The sequence below is a fragment of the Lepisosteus oculatus genome, chromosome 1 (genome assembly GCF_040954835.1).
Source record: "Lepisosteus oculatus isolate fLepOcu1 chromosome 1, fLepOcu1.hap2, whole genome shotgun sequence".
NCBI lineage: Eukaryota > Metazoa > Chordata > Actinopteri > Semionotiformes > Lepisosteidae > Lepisosteus > Lepisosteus oculatus.
The window spans coordinates 45764952-45780145 of NC_090696.1; the positions used below are offsets into that span (position 1 = coordinate 45764952).

At 33.7% G+C, this 15194-nt stretch overlaps 1 long non-coding RNA gene across 1 annotated transcript; it reads right to left on the reverse strand.

The window, feature by feature from the left end:
• Window positions 1-943: 943 nt before the first annotated feature.
• Window positions 944-9063, reverse strand: LOC107077101 (uncharacterized). The gene is made up of 3 exons (XR_001478223.2): window positions 8438-9063; window positions 2022-2107; window positions 944-1618 (listed from the first exon to the last, which is right to left on the reverse strand). It is a non-coding gene; the product is annotated as an uncharacterized lncRNA (long non-coding RNA).
• Window positions 9064-15194: the final 6131 nt, after the last annotated feature.

Genomic DNA, 15194 nt, shown 5'->3' on the forward strand with positions numbered 1-15194 from the left:
GTACCAAGGATCTACAAAGAAATACCTAAATATTTAAATCAGAATGAATTGAGGGACAATCCAAAGAAATCTTGTATTTTGTAAGGGACATAAACAGGAAGTACAGTGCAAAGAGAACTCCAGGGATCAACAAAGCATCAAAGAGCCAGATAGTAAAGGTCTTACTCATAGATATTAGGAGAATTAAGAAGAAACAATGAAAATAATAAAAGCTACTACATTAGCAGGTAATAATGATGTAAGTGCAATTACTGGAACATATCTAAGAGAATGTGATGATGACAGATACAGCATTAGTAGATACAAAGCATTCCGAAGAGACAGGAAAGATAGAAGAGGTGTACTTCTGACGCACTGTAGGTCAAAACAGCATGCAATCAAAGGAAGCTAACCTAGATGAACCAAGGCTCTTAGAATTTATATAGCTCAAACATATTAAAGAATGCTCAAAAATGACATAATGTTAATAGCATTCTATTGGCCATCAACAATCTACAATAATGATTTTTAAAAAAAAGAAATCAGGGAATTTTTCACAAACATGAGACAATTTAAAAGTTAATTTGCCTCACTTTTATTTTTAGCAGCTGTTGGTTAACCAAAGAAACTAAACAAAATATTTATTGTTGTATTCCAGTGAATTGACTATTTTTATGCTTGGTTTTCTGTTCTACAGATGTACTTCTCTAACACATACTGTAAATAAAAGCCTCTTTTTCTTAAAAGTTGAATGTACAATAACAGTTTACATTTTCCATGTATATTGATAGTGTAAAGACTTCCTTCTAAAGGCCCAAATATTAACAATAGATACAGATTTTTTTTATATACATCAAAAATGTAATGTCTCATTAATGCATCATGTTCTCTTTGTCACTGTGATGAATGCAGCTCTGCACTTACTGTTTTTCAATCATAGCTATGTCATTGCTATGTCATTGTAATCTGCTATGCCAAAAGGCCAGGCCTTCTGTTTCAGGAAAATTCAACAGTATCCAGGTTCCAAGGAAATGATGTGACTTTCTTTTACAAGCCAAATGAACCCAGTTAAACTTTCCACCTCTAAATTCCTCCTGCTCCTCAGCAGCTAATAGGCATCAGTGTCTATGATCCAAGTCAAACCAATGTGATGAGTGCTGCTCTGCCCCCACCAGGATTCAATCACAACGGCTCACCATCAAGTCTGTTTTCAAAGCCACAGGGCACCACCCCCCCCAGACCATGGAGAATTCCACTACGCCACAGGCGAGACCTGCCGCTTGGGGAGAATTCAACGCTCTCCAGATTTCGTCACCTTCTGTAGTAGGACTAGTGCCAAATGAGCCCTGACACACCACTAAACAGCACCGCTTTGTTTTCTTTTCTCAAGTAAAACCAGCAGACTCACCTAGCTGAAACAGCAAAGCATAGCCAGGCAACTGAGAAAAAGTGTCTCTTTATACACCATTTGTTTTTGTTTTTTTTAGTTTTGATCATTCTCCCGAATATACTGTACCAGATTCAACAAAGTTCCTGCTTGCTTGGCTAATGGTTAGCTGAATGTAAGCATGAATATTGTCTCGGTTGACTGGATGTAAGATTTTATCACTGTAGTACTCGTGACAGGTGATTTAGCAGTCTGTGAAGAGAAAGAGAAGAAAAGGAAGGCTCCCAGGTTTATACGTTTACAAAAATCCTGTAAAAAACAAAGGGAATAAGATCTACAATTATAAGCGGAGAATCAATCCTGAGAAAGCATCTTATAATGTTTCATTATTACGTTTTAATGAATAGTTAATAGAAAACATAACTAACAAAATTTAACTTACTAACCAAATATGCTAAACTAAACAACAAACAGGGCAAATACATTCTTAAGTTACAAAGTTGCTATAGTTTTCTGTGGTGTTTCTCCGCAGGTATTATTCTCAGGCTTTTTTATTATTCAGTCCACTACACTGTGGTCTTGGTGTTAAAAATTCTGGTCAAGGAATGCCACTTGCTGGTCCACCAGCTCAATTTGCAACAGCAACTTGGTTTACCTTGAATTTCACATCTAGTACAGGGCCAGTTGTGCTTTGCTTCTGAGATCTGAAGAGGTCAGTCCAGAAAGTGGTAATTCTGCTGCCTAAAAACAAAAATAACCAGGGGAGAAGAGGGCATTAAGCCATTCACAATTTCACTATTCAATTGTTCAGATGTACTGACTGTAACCAGAATTTGCCTAGGAAATTTGACTGCTATCCAAATGCATGTGGATGTTATTCTCCTTTATAAATACAGATACAGTATATACAGTAGATAGTTTCAGTCATACTGCTGAAAAATGCAGTATTTAATGTGAAAAAAACAAAAGCAGCTAAAAAGGAAGTCTTTGAAACACCCAGTGTTGGACACAGTTACTTTTAAGAAGTAATCTTTGCAAATCATCCAAGTATTTTTTAATAAATAAAAAGTTGTTTTTAATAAGATATTTTAAGATAAAGTTCTTCTTTACATAGTACAGTAACTATGTACTGTACATAACATTGATAACTGCAACTGATGACTTTTTAAAACAAAATTCTTGTTCATTTTAAAACATTTTTAAACGTTACTTTCTCCAGAAAGAGGTATTTTCCCTTAGGCATGACTTCAGGCATACCATAACTGAAACATGGACTTGGACTTGACAGAACCTGGCAATACTTTTGTGAAAACAGTAAATGTGGCACCTGTCTGTTCCCCATGAGTCTGGCATTTCTTTATGGAGTATAAATCTTTGCTTTCTGTTGTTTTTTGGGTCCACTTCACTATGCTTGGGAATTAAAGCGTTTAGTTCCTGCTAAAGGAATATATTTATTTATACAATGAATTTGGTTTAAGAATTAAAGGCTAGCAATGATTTTTTTCTGTTCTTTTAAATGTTAATTGTATTTTAAACAGAACATTTTGACATTAAACTCACTTTTGAATGTGGAATTGAGTGAGAAGTCTTCCATTGTTTCAGCAAAGAATTTTCATTAGAAAAATAAGTCATGCTATGGAATGACTTCTTTGGATTTCTGACCTCATAACCATTAAGTGTGAATTGGATCATCTTCACAGGGAGGAGTAGAAATTCCAGGCTGAACTAAATCGCACACGGATTGCTCGCATGTTCAGCAGGAAGCCAGGAGGATTACCCTGGGAGGATATCTGGATAATATTGAAGAGCTTAAATACTGAATAGGTCTGCTAAGGGAAATATTTTTGTTTCACTCCTGGTATAGATCTCTATTTTATATTTATGTTCCAAAGTTCAAATAAACCAAAGTTTAAAATTTAAAATAAATATAGTAATGAATAATGCAAATATTTGATATCATATTTATTTGCTATTGATAATTAAACCAAGCAGTCATACATGATAAATTTCCCTTTTTTTCCCCCAAACATTGAAAAGATTATTTTTGTTCTCAGAATCAGTTAAATTAATTTGGAAAAATTAAGACTATGTCATGAAAACTATACACTGTGGTTAAGGGCTGATACCTTGAAGCCACTGTGTTGTTTCTCATTACAAGACCATCAATTACTGCAAACCAAGATGTTTCAACACATGGACTTTGTTCCAATTGAATTGCCAGCCATCTAGCAGTTTAGCTATAAATGTCAGACCAGAATAAATAAATACTACTCTTAAATACTCTGAAATATTACTAGACAAAGTCATTTTGATCACATTAGAGGAATCCATAAATAAAAAATGCATTGCATACATTTCCATACCATGGAAAAATCTGTATAACTTTGCAAAAACTGCATGTTTGAAATGCCAAAGAAAATGTAATTGCTTTTACTGTCATTCATTCAGACACTATTCAGTATACCAGAGAAAAACTGAGGTTAAGAACATTACTTTCTCTAGAGAAGCTATGTAATATGTTGTACCTCCAGACATTTTTGAACATTTAAAAATCCTTCGCAATCATAACAATAATTAAACAATAGCACCAAAATATGATAAAAAGAAGAAAATCTTAGATATGAGTGAGCCACATGAGCTTTAACTTTGTTTTTAATAGAAATCTGGGGTGAGTTTCCTGAAAACGATTAATCTTAGAGACTAAGGAGCAACTTTACGATGTACGTACGTAACGTACGACCTACTTTTTTGTGCGTTTCCCAAAACCCCTCTTAATCGGTCATTTAACGCGCGAGTATAAAGTACTTCTTTGTTAACTCCTCCCCTGAAGTCGCTTAGCAAAAAGCATCACGTCGATTGAAAAACAATCGATTGACAATACTTTCATTATATGGTGTCGGGTTTGGTCCTTCAGTGGGATGAAATAAAGTCGTGAAAAGGAATATGAAGCAAACATGACTTCATAATTTAACAACCATTTAAGCGAAAGTGTATAGACAGGTACAAAATGGGACCCTAATTGTTTTTAAGAGAAAAGAAAATAAATGACTGACATGCCGTAAAAGAAAACCAAGTTTAACCGTGTGGACAGTGTATGCATCCTGCATGACGTCTTTGATTTAAAGCAATATTTTTGGCACGCTGCCATCGTCAAATGAGAAAAAACTGTTGTTATTTATAGTTATTGGGTGTATTGGAACTCAATGGAAAAATTAACTACTAAGCTTGGCATATGTCACTCAACAAATATAGGACCTATAATCAAATTAGGTCTAAGCTTTACCGTCAACAATCACGACAGAACATAAAACGCCATTCAAACTTTAAATATTGTATCGACCGTGGGTTTCGATACAGAATGGAGCAGGCGTGGGACTCAGGGAAAGGGGGTTGAACAACACATTTATTAACTCGAATCGGGAAAGGTACACATACAGGGACGGGGGTTACAGCGCTGCACCTACACTAACACACACACATGAAGGGAAGAGACTGTATCTCAGCCTCCGTGCCACTATATACAGTCCGGTAGTCCCCAGGTGCTGTTCTCAGCCCGCCCTGCGTGGCGCTAAATCGTAATACATGTTACATGTTTCACGTTCTTTATGTAATTTAAATACAATTAAAACCCCCACCCCAAAAGTACTAAAAGAGGGAGTATTATTAAAACATTTGACTTATGAATATGAAATTTACCCAAGATTACTAATAAATGCATTACTGTATAAATAAATGTTCTTTTTTTGAATTTCCTCTTACATAGTACAACAAAATATCAAAATCCTTAATATAAAATCTATATTTCCAGAGAATTCCCATGACGTGAATTGAATGTGCTCTGTCTGTTGCTAAGGTTGGCGCAAGAGGTAGCCAGTTTAAGAAGCACTTAGTGATTAACGAGTGGGTTGGGGAGCATATAGATTACGAAGGATTACGATAAGTTTTGGGAAACACTCGTAAATTAACGATCGATCTTAAGAGCGAGTTTACGATGTTCTTAGCGCTACGATGGTTTCGGGAAACTCACCCCCGTTTCATTAGTACCTGTGTTTTATCATTACAAAATAATGTAATAAAAACACAGGGTACACATACTGTACTGTATGTTCAGTTCATACACAAAATAATGTTCATGATATTTACTACAAAATCATTGGAAACTTTTCATTTCATGATTGTTTATGATTTAAGTAAATTTACTAGGGTTACTTTACTAAAATTACTACTTACTAGTAGTATTGATTAAAATTACTTACTGAATATGTTTTGCAAATTTCAATTTGGTTGAAATCAAAAACATTTGGATACCAACCACCACAGTACACAATATATTCAGAAGATGAAACTACATTTACTGTATGCTAGGAAACCAATGTAGAACATTCACATTTCTAGTTAATGACTTATTTTTTCATATAGTGGCTTTACTTTTTTGGTCAGTCTCAGAGAGACACTTAACGATGAGTATTTCGCAACTGAAGAGTATTACAGGGGTGGTCTACAACTGTTTACCATTATTAGGCAAAGCTTTTTTTCTTTTCCTTGTTATTCAGCAGCACCAGAAATAATGATCTTTTCTGAAGTAACACCAGAAATGCTCATAAATGTTCTGCACAGACCTAGCCCCTAGATTCAAATAAAGAGGGAACTGTGTTTTATGGAGTGTAACAGCTGTAATAGTCTTACATAATGGAATGTTTTTATATACAAACTAAAAATGGCTTATGAATTTATCCTATGACAGGTTCAAGGGAATACAGACTGTGTTTTCTATAAAAAGGATAAAAATGTACACAATTAGTCCTCACATAAAGAATAAACATTTCATAAATAAAAATTATTTCTGCAGTCTGTATTTCCTGAAAGATTTTTTAGTATTTCTGAGGAGAAAGCAGTTATTTTAAAATATTCTTCAATATATTGAAAATGCTTGGCTTTTACTTACTGTACTGTATGTGTGACTTATGCACTTAAATTATGAAATATTGAAAGAAACTTATCAAGAAGATCTTATAGTTCTGGATGTATATTCATATCTATTCAGTGATATTCTACTTGTTGATGTTAATTTCTTACACTTACTAATACTATTTTTAATCTACTACTTGGTGCAGTGAAACTATAAAATGTAATGCTCAATATAATAATTAAAACTCATTTTTATAAGACAACCACTGTATTATCCCTTATCTCTTATGTGATAAGTAAAAAAACAATGCATAGAATACTGTTTCAATACTTATGTACTGATTCCTCTTCTATACTATTGAGAAATATCTTTTGGGAGTGCACATGCTTTGCAGATACAGTACAGTACAGTATGAAGTTCATTGGTGAGTCCCTTTAATCTCCAGGTACTTTATGCTGAGCATATTGTTGTTGTTTTTCTAATAGTTTGAGAATGTCACCATATTTGTTAGTGATCAAAGTCTGAATGTATTTCTGATGTTTAAATGTGTCATATATGATCGTTTTTTATTATGTCAAAATGAACAAATAAGAGGTAAATGTTTGAAATGTTTGAATCCAATTATCACTGCCTATACCAAAACTAACCTGCTACAGACCTTATAGGAAATATAATTGTAATTTTGTATCTTCGGCATGAGAAATTAAAGGACACATTGCAAGGCTACTAAGCATAAAATACATGGATTGCATTTTAGTACATCACTTTTATACTAAATATTTTACTGCAGTAAAATTTTGCTTAATTTATAATAACTTTAACCAGTGGCCATTTTCTTTTTAAGGTCAGAGCACCAAACCCGTTAACAGAACCAGTAATAAACCAGTAGCTTTAGAATAAAAAATGTAGAAACATAAGAAACCCAAACTATTACATTTTGATTACAGTAAAAAGTAATATAGCATACTAGAATAAAAATACATTACATTTACATAAATTCCATAAATATGTACTAGTTTTAAAAGGAAATAAACACCTGTAAGTAAACATCAGCAATAAAAATGTGATTTTACACTGAAGTGTAGGAAGTTTATTGGTTATTTTTTTTGTAATTTAGGTTCTAAATAAAAATGGTTCAACCGCTACTGCTTTTAGACACAATACCACATATGTTTTTTATAAGGGGTAAGATTTACACATAATTCATTAATATGTATTGATTAATACCCAATATGGCCGTTATTGCAAAAACTATAAGTATCAAATAAACTCTGCTTGATCATTCGTGGGGATTTTTTATACACAAACTGTACTTGTTGCTTAGAACAAGGAGTACACAGTTTCTTCAAACATCTGTGCTCTTGAGCATTCTAGATGAGTGATCATGCAATTCATACTTGATCTCCACCATTTAAGTAAAATCACATCAAGAAAACAATACTGTTATCTTGTTATACCAAAGGGACCTCCTGCTTTATTCAACTTGACTTCCTTTTTTAATATTTTTATACTGCTATGTAATTAAATACACAGATCAATTTATTGTTAAAAAAATCTTTCCTGTCTCTCCCCCTGTGCATTCTAAGATTAACAATCACTAGATGGCAGCAGGCTAAAAGACACTGGGTATTTTAGACAGATTATCTCAAACTTTTAATTAAATATCAACAAAAAATGTCATTCTCCTGGCAATGATTTTGAAACAAACTCCAGTAAGGGGACTGTCCTTTATTACACTGTAATAGCCTAGAACAAAATCTGTTTTGCAAAACAGAATTTATTCAAATAGCTTTTGCTATAAACTCAAATATAAATGCTCAAAATGTCCAAAACTGTCATGTTAACATGTTAGGACCACATTTAAAAAAATGTTTAATATATTGAGATAGCTATTCTTTCCTTTTTCCTTTAAAAAATATTTAATCTTGATTGTACTTAAAAAAATTGAAAGGCTAAATTTTAAATATTGTATATAGGATGCAGGAAATTCCCATACTATATTAGGTGCCATTGACTTAAGATCACAAACACAGTTACAGTGCACAGGAAGTTGCACTTTTACTACCTTGTGCATAAAATTCCCCTGGCTGAACTCAGCTCTGTGTGCGTTTGTCTTCATTGTAGATGGACATGTGATGCATTCAGCATTGCTAGGCCCTTACCTTCATCCCGTTCATCCAAGATCAGAGTTCCTTCTTCGGTTCCACCAAAAAGAAGTGGCACCCACCATATGGATCAGGTCTCCTGATGTCAGCAACTGTAGTAGATTAGTTTCTTTCCCTTATCTCTTTCTCTTCCTAACCTCACCCACTGTTCTCTTTCCTTCCCCCTTCTCAGTCCGTTTCTGGTAGAATATTTAACTCACTCCACTTACAGCCCTCGCTTATATCTATTGTTTTTTCTCCTCTATCCTGTTCCTCTTTTTGCTCTCTTCTGCAGGAGCCCAATTTGCTAACTCTGCCTGCACATGGTGTCAGTCTGCATCCTATCCAGACTTCATCATTCATTCCCACACTGTCCCTAATGCAAGCCTAGGCTGCTACAGCAATGAGATCTCCCCCCCCTTAAGCCCCCTTTTCTGGATGGTGTCCAGCTGATCAGTGTCAGCCCTCAACTCTTCCCCTTCCCAAACCCTCCAGCCACATATTGTATGTAGCAGATGTTCCTTTTCTTACTGTACTGTATATAGGTTCAGTTTAAAATATTCATATCCATTATGTCTAGTAAATTTCAGCAAGCAGCACTTCTCTTTCATTTCTGTGTCAGACGTCTCTTCTAGGCAACCACATTATTTTCTGACACGCACCACAGGGTTCCAGTTCCAAGGTGACCAGTGCAGTTAGCTGCTAACCGGTAGTTCTCTTCCTGCTTCCATGTCAAACTATTCCTCCTGGTGCTGCAGTATCTTCTGCTGTCCACCAGAGTTCTAATCCCACACTTGTCAGTCCTGATACTGCTAGCCACTAGTGCTGCCACCTGTTCACTGAATCCTAGTTTGTCACACGCAGCATACATGATTTGTATACACTGCATATCCAGAGTTACTCATTCATGTTTGCACGATAGGTATTTTTAATTCATTACCGGCACATTGTGCTCTTTTCAGGTAAACTTCAGTCAAACCAAGTCTCTTTAATATCAGTGTTCAAAGTCATTCAGGGGATTTTTTTAGGGGGTGTCAGGGCACTGATCCAACCAGCACTGCCATTTTTTCAGCAAGGTGAGTTACAGACAAAATACTAAACATTCTATCCCTTTTTAAATTTGTTGGCTTGTTATTATTGTCATTATAAGAATTTGAGCAAACAACTGAACTTATTTCTAATATGTCTTAACTGTCCTAGGTACCATCATACACATTATTAAGTAACATAACAGTATGTATTTAGTTCACTAGCTTTTGTTAGTTTGCTAAGAAGAAAAATAGCAAATTATATACAATATATTTTTCAGTTTAATTGCATCACTAGATATGTGTTGAATTCAAACTTAAGATATATACAGTATACCCAAAGTATATATATATACATTATACTTGATATATATATACAGTATACTGTACGCTGGAAGAAGGCTCCACAGCCGAAACATTGTGATTTCTTTCTTCTCCTTTCAGCATGGAAAAAACCTATTACTTGTTCCTATATACAGTACATTTACTTTGGAATTTTTGTTTTCACGTTATTTTATGTTAGCTTGTACTGTATATAAGTCAATTATATGGTTTATATGGGTTTTCTTCATGCGCTCCTCCCACCTCACAGACTCCCAGATACTGTTTAGGCTAATTGGTGTTTCTAAATAAGCTCTGTATGTGCATGTTTGTGTAACCTGTTATAGATCGCCAGTAGGATCAGAGTGTAGTCTCTTCTTGCGCCCTGTTCAACCATGATAGGATCCAGTTAGGTGAGATTCTTACCAGCAAAAAGTACCTTTGTGACAATGGATGCACTGTATGACCGGTATTTTGGTAAAAGAAAACCACAATGTCGTTCATTTTATAACACATAATGGGCCAGTACAATTAAACAATTTTGAAGATCTTAAATTCACCATGGTGCTGCGGGAATAAATAAAAAAACAGCTATTTCATTGCACAAAAAAGGGCTGAAGGCCAACAGTACTAAACATACTGAAATTAGGAAGAAAAGTATATGGCAAATTAAGCATGCTGCTTTAATAAACCAGAAACACTGCATAGTTATAGCTAGATTATTATTAACATTCTGCCAATTTGTGAAAACGTTTCCTAGTGGTATGTCTTTGTTACTGTACAAAAATTACATTTACAGCAAAACTTAGGGCTGCCATAAAATGGCAATTGGGAATCCCTAGGAGATGAAACTGTGACTGTAAATTGTTGCTAATTGAACAGGCGTCGGACTGAAATTATACCTCTTAAAAAAGTGCAACACTGGGACCAGTTAAAAGCCATGAAAACCAGGGGTTCAGTGTGACCAAATGAAAGGAATGTTTACCTAGGCAGGAAATATACTTTGTGTTATCTCAAATCATGCCAAATGGATACAATACAGTAGAAACCCAACTCTTTCAATTATTTTATTTATAATTCAAGTACTCCCAGACGTCTTGCAACATTAAAAAAGAATTAGAATACTAATGCTTACTAAGACCTTTTGGTGCATTTATAGCCTTCCTGGGCAGTGCTAGTTCACAACACCTGCTTCATTTAAAGGACCTTGAGAAGTTTTTTGTTCATGTCTACACGTCTTTGTTCATGAGCCTCTTACTTTGCCTACAATTGCTCGTTGTTCACTTTACAAAACATTCTAAAAAAATATCTTCAGTACTAGAAAATATTCTGTCATATGCATTTAGTTTTTGTAGTAACTTGTCTTATGTTTAAATATATATTTTCAGGAAATAAAAAATAATTTGACTAATAATTCAAACAGAATTTTAGCAGAGTGCACCATATTTTAGTGAGATGGCCAATTAAGAGATGTTGTATTTCAACTAAGGAAACATCTTGGAGAAGGTTGTAAATTTAACTCTAAATTACATTATTAGGAGCATGTTACTATTGTACTGAACAACCTTACAGACTGTAGCACACAGCAGTATTTTACACATAAATGCATTATTTCACAATTTATATTATATTTCACTTAAAACATTATTTAGCATCATAAAATGGGATTTGAATTTGTATTTGAATTGTCCCTTTTGTATATATTTCTAAAATAATGCATTCCTTAATGTTCTAACCCCAGCTTCTGAGTCTAACAGCTTGCAACTGGAAATAGTACAATATGGTAACACTATCATTCCAAAGGCTGTGTCCTGTAGTGAAAATATTTATATAAATTTGTGTGTTTGTCATGGTGCTTGTTTTATGGAAGCTTTTTTTTCTTTCTGTGTTTTTTCTTCTATAAAAAGAAGGGTATTTTCTAGTTCCTTCTGGTTTCTTCATAGTTATTCAACTTAGTTTAATGTGGTCTAAAGCTTTCTCATTCCTGTTGTTCTGCAAAAGGCCTGGTCCAATTCAAATAACGTAACCTCATGTATTTAAATTCAGACCTTTGTTAATTCAAACTTTGGCTCCAGCTCTTTGTCTTCATTGCTGCCTGCCTTTATGTCTTTGCAGACAAAAATAGTTAACCTTTTCTTTAGAGACTAGCAGTTCTTGATGTGTGTTTTGTAAATATACTAAATGAATACACACTTTAAAACTGAAAACTACATTGACCACCTATTTAAGCCACCATTTGTTTCTGCTTTATTTGCCCACATTATGTTTTGCACTGCTGAGAATTCTAGGTTTAGTCGTAATTCACAACAGGAATTGTAATTGTAATCTCAGAAAATTGCTTGGCTGTGCTCAGGCTGTTACAAAAATACTATTCATAAACAAATAATTAAGATTGTTGTGATGACAGAATTTTGAATGTATTCATTTTTTGGATTCTTTATGTTAACAAATTATTGTGACATTATTTTATCTATACAGTACATCAAAGAGTTTATTTTGAAACACTTCCTATGTATGCATTAAATACAGTATATGCAGTTAAAACCAAGTTTACTACTTGTTTAAATATGACATATGAAAGTTATTTTTATCACATTAATTGAACAACTTTTAGCTGTGATACTGTATATGTGGGATATATAGTATGTGTGTGTTTGTTTATATACAGTAGCATGCTCTTCTAAAAGAATGTTCTTCTTAGCTAACGATCATGATTGTTTTAATTCTTGTAAATTTGCATTTGGAAACAACAGCTTTTTTAGAATACCTACAAAAGAAATGTAGATAAAATATCAAGCCCTCTTTCAACTTCTTTATTTTTTTTTACAGATTCTCAATAAGACTAACAGTAACACTAACAAGGTTTAACACTGAGATTTATAAACTAATATAAATGTCATCAAATATTAGCAATATCAACATTTCACCTGAAGTAAAAAAACAAAGTAAATTGAAAGGAAGGAATTGTATAAATTTATTTTTTCTATTTCTCAAAGAAAAATACAAAGATGTGCATGTCCAGTATGTCTAATAAAAGGACCTTACATGTTATAAAAATGTTTGTAATGGATCACCGTTTAGACATTGTTTTCCAAGTTTTGCTGGTTTGACTGAAACAAATGTATACTGTAGTTTATTTAGTGTCACTAATTTAAAAAAAGTGATAATTAAACTAATAATTCATTTTGTGTAAGGTGTGAATTCTTCATCATCTATAGAAGAAGCTTTGTGCGTTTAGACATGCTCATCCATTATAATATTGGCATTTGGGGATTACTGTCATATAACAAGAGTCCATTTTAACAAGGCTTTCACAGCTTGGTGCCGCTCAAATTATCCTCCAGCTCCTTACAGAAAACAGAGTATGAACAGTGTCTTTCACAAAATCAACATAAGAATCCCACTATGTTGCAAATGGACTCCCAAATAAAGCCAGGTCTTTCACAGACAGAGCTGTTTCAGTTTTGCAGTTTAACCCTAAATACTCCACAAACGTTTTACCTTTGGGAAACGAAGGTTTGCACCTCTGCTCATCTATTATACTCATCTGCTCATCTATAATATCCCCTATTCCGAAGGTGAGTTAGATTATCTTTTGTGCCCTGTTATCCTTCTCATCCACAATTCATTGAATAAAACAGATTGTTTACTTTAGAGAAAAAAACAAGTTTGAAGAAAAGCTGTTTTATTGTCCTGTCATTTCTAATTAGATTTCTGGCATTTTTTAAAAATTATTTGCATTTAAATATTCATCATATCAAATTTAAGATAAACACATAAATGTTTAATGCACTCAGATATTGGGGAAAACATTTACATTTTCAGAAAATCTGAAATTAACATAAATGTATCATGATGCTTACAACAGACTTGCTTACAGTATGTATCGTGTTTTAAGAATACCACAAAATAGTAAGCAATGAAAAGACTAATTACAAACAATGCGATCTCAGTCTAGATTCAGTTCCCTTTCAACCACAAGGATAAAAAATAACTGAGGACTGCAGTGCTGAAAAAAACAATCTTGATGTGGCCCACTTTGCTAACAGACCTGAGAATAAAGAGAGGAAGATAGAGAAAAAAGACAGAGGTGTTGTGTATTGTTTGCAATGGAGAAGCAAAATCATGGATAAAGGGAAAAGCCTGCTGACCACTTCACTATAATCACAGCCTCTTTGGGTCTGGGCAAGACTGTGCTGATGCTGAGGTCATTCACAGAGGAAATTGTGCCTATTAATCCTGACCCACCACAGAGCAAAAGGAATGAACAAACACAGAGTCTTGAAAGCAATAGTAACATGAGGTGTTTTATAAAGCCATGTGGAATATTTTGATTATAATGAAATATAGCACTAATGTTGGCCAGATACTCCATTCATATCTCTAGGGCAGCATTTTTCTTAGCAAGTTCATAAATTTGGTTGACAGCTTTTAGTTTTCCTTGAACTCTCTTGCAATATACATAGTTACCCTGTTCAAATTTTAACTGAGATTTATCCATGCTAATTGGTCTGATTAGCTTCTGGATTCAGGTTTATGCCCCAGGAGAAGTGCTAGAGTTTTTAATGTAAAACTGATATGGACCAATGATCAAAATTCTAGAAAGCTCTGTCATGATGCATTACTAGTACCAGGCTTGTTTTAATACAACTCCTTCTTGTTTTTCATTTCCTTTTAGAATAATCAAAGTGAATTGATAAGTGACATTTCAAATATAGAACAGGCATTTTTTAAAGAATGGGTGCAAGTTTAACCTTGTAGCTTTTGGCATATATAGATAATTCACTTCTAATTAAAATGTTTTGGTGGGTTAATCAATTATGCATAGTAGAGGAAGACAAAATCAAATTGCAGAAAGTGAGAACTACTATACCGAATTATTTTAAGTCAATGGTTCATATGTGTAGAGCTAAAGTTAAATCAAACATTTGACAGGGCTGTTAACTCAGACATGGCAGAAATGACAGGTCCTGTTACTGTTGTATTTATGACAGCAGATAGAAAGAAAATGCTTACCATTTGGTATACCTACATTGAAAAGCAGATGGAGTCAAGTGAAGTTAATATCATTATAAATACAATTTACAAAGTTAAAAAAAAGTTGTAACATGTCTTATAATTAATTCAAATATCTGCACCAAAGTACCATAAAACTGCAGTTTCCAATGTGAAAGAACACAAAAATATTTTTTCAAATTGTGATTATAAAAACAACAGAACAACATGTTCTGTAGTAAACTCAGAAACTAGATGTTATTGTGACAATGCCACATAAAAAATGTAATTAATAGTAATTGCCTCGTTATTTTTAGCAACTTTGGGCAACTTATGTCAGATAACTAGACAGGAGTCATTCATTACCTTGACAGGTACAAATTTGCCTGTTTTCATGTTAATTAAAGCAATACTTCTTGTGTGTTTATTAA